Here is a 2,558-nt window from a genome sequence, read left to right on the forward strand (position 1 = left end):
CTTACCCTCTCTCATTGAACTGAACACCCCTGCAGGCTTCCTTACCCTCTCTCATTGAACTGAACACCCCTGCAGGCTTCCTTACCCTCTCATTGCTTCAGATAATATATTTACTGACTTCTAGAGGGAATTTAGGAGATGTCTTAGCAATGTGCCTCCAGCACTAGTTTCAAAGGAAGCTGAGACTTTGAAATGGTTGGACTTGGAAGGCACCTGTGCGTTTGCATCAGTCCAGAGCCAAGTCTTGGGAAAGCACAGATCCCCAAGAGAACACCAGGGATAGATTGTTAGGTGCCATTCACACTGCTCTCAGTGGGCAGTGTAAGCAAGGCGGGGCATGGTGAAACCACCAAACTAGACCACTCCATGGGTAGAAAGAGAGGTTTATTGGAGATCTAACTGCTAAGACTATCTCTTGGGGGGCAGAGAGAAGAGCAATATGGTGGGAAAGCAAGCAGATCTCATATGACAGTCAGCAGGGTGGGAGGCTTTAAGCTAGATACCCTTACCTGAGGTAGCTGAACTTTGGGGTAGATTCAGGGAAGTTCCTGGTAAACAGAAACCTGCTTTCAGGCCTCTGTTTACCTAATAATAATCCTTCTCTCTGGCCAAAGTCCTTTAGTTTAGCACAATGTCACCAGCACTGCCATTTTGGGGTGCTGCATTAGACATAACCAGGGGCTACAACAGCTGGAGGCAAGAGGATTCTGTCTGTTTGGATGAGAGGCAGAGATGCAGGCTATGCTGGGTCTTAATGTCTGCTTTTTATTCTGTGACTTTTCAAACCCAGGCAGTCTGACTGATCATCACCACCCTCCCTACACCCATACACACAGTAAACCTTTGTTCATACAGAAGCTCACTGCTGTATTCTTGGGATTTGATGACCCTACTTCTCTGAGGAGCAGTGACCCATTTCCCCCTTTCCCTCTTTCCTTCACTTCCTGTGTACCAGTTCTTTATAGACTGGTCAATTGAGATTGTAAGGCTGGACCCCAGGCAATGGGGAAAGACCCAGTCATCACCTGAGTTAGAATGAAAACCAATGGACTTCTCAGTGTGATTACGCCTCTCCTCCCGAGTTTACCCTCTTTATCCAAGAGTAAAGTTTTCTTTGTCTAGACAGTTTGTTGGAGTAGTGGTCTCTTTGTGGGCCTGAAATTATTTCTAATGGTACTGGTTTATATTACCACCAGCAGTATATAAAGATTCCTCCTTCCTGGCATCCTGATGTTTGTCATTTGTTGTCTTGATGATAGCCATTTTGACTGGGCTGAGATAGAATAAGTGTATTTTATTTGTTATTACTTTTGTGTGTGCTTGATTTTGCTTGCTTGTGTGGCGCACAGGTGTGTTATTACATTCGTGAGTGTGGAGGCCAGAGCTGAACGTCAGCTGTCTTCCTCTCTTGCTTTCCGTTTTTAAAAGGATGCACTTTAAAAGGAATTTTCATAGGGATTGCCCTGAATCTACAGCCACTTTTGACAATATAACCATTCTTTTAAAAAAAATATTCTGCTTATCAGTGATATGGGAAGTTGTTGTGAGACTTCCCGGGGAGACCTGGGTAACTGTGGGCAACTGTCTACTCAATCCAGACAGAGACCAACAGGCCGAAGCAGGGCTTCTACCAGAGTTGAGCTTGGCAAACTAGTGAGTTTGCTGGAGGTTGGGAGTATGGGGGAGGGCTTACTTAACATGAGCAGTGAAAACTCAAGAACACACGCATCACTGAAAAGCCCGTTGATTTCAGAGGAAATGCTGGGTTCCCTATTGACTATGATTTTGGCTTTATGTTTGCTGCATGTTCCAAAATACATAAATTCCTTCAGTTCCTATTTATTGTTTGTTTGTTTGTTTGTTTTTTGAGACAGGGTTTTTCTGTGTAACAGTCCTGGCTGTTCTGGAACTTTGTAGATCATTCTGGCCTTGGACTGACAGAGATCTACCTGCCTTTGCCTCACAAGTGCTGGGATTAAAGGTGTGCGCCACCGCTGCCTGGCTATTTATTTTAGAGATTTTTTTTAAAATGAAGAAATGTTGACTTTGTTAAGCACTTTATGCCTTTATTGAGATGGTCATTTATGTGTCTATTTATGTGCCACACAAGTATTTTTATCAAACCACCTTGCGTCTCTGGATTCAAACCGCTTTGCTCATGATATATTGCTCAATTCAGTTTGTAAGTTTACTACTGAGAACTTCTGTATTTGTTTCACCAGAGACAGTTTTGTTTTTGTTGTGTTTTTCTGTTTTTTAATTATTCATTTATCTGTCTATCTGTCTGTCTGTCTATCTATCTATCTATCTATCTATCTATCTATCTATCTATCTATTTATTTCTGAGACAGGGTTTCTCTGTATAGCCCTGGCTGTCCTAGAACTTGCTCTGTAGACTAGGCTGGCCTTGAATTTACAGAGATCCTCCTGCTTCTGCCTCTCAAGTGCTGGGATTAAAAAGGCCTGCACCACCACCGGCTGGCTAGTTGTGTTTTTTTTTTTTTTAATCAGTCTTTTTTATTTATTTATTTATTAAAGATTTCTGTCTCTTCCCCGCC

Source organism: Microtus ochrogaster, unplaced genomic scaffold (assembly GCF_000317375.1).
Source record: "Microtus ochrogaster isolate Prairie Vole_2 unplaced genomic scaffold, MicOch1.0 UNK24, whole genome shotgun sequence".
NCBI lineage: Eukaryota > Metazoa > Chordata > Mammalia > Rodentia > Cricetidae > Microtus > Microtus ochrogaster.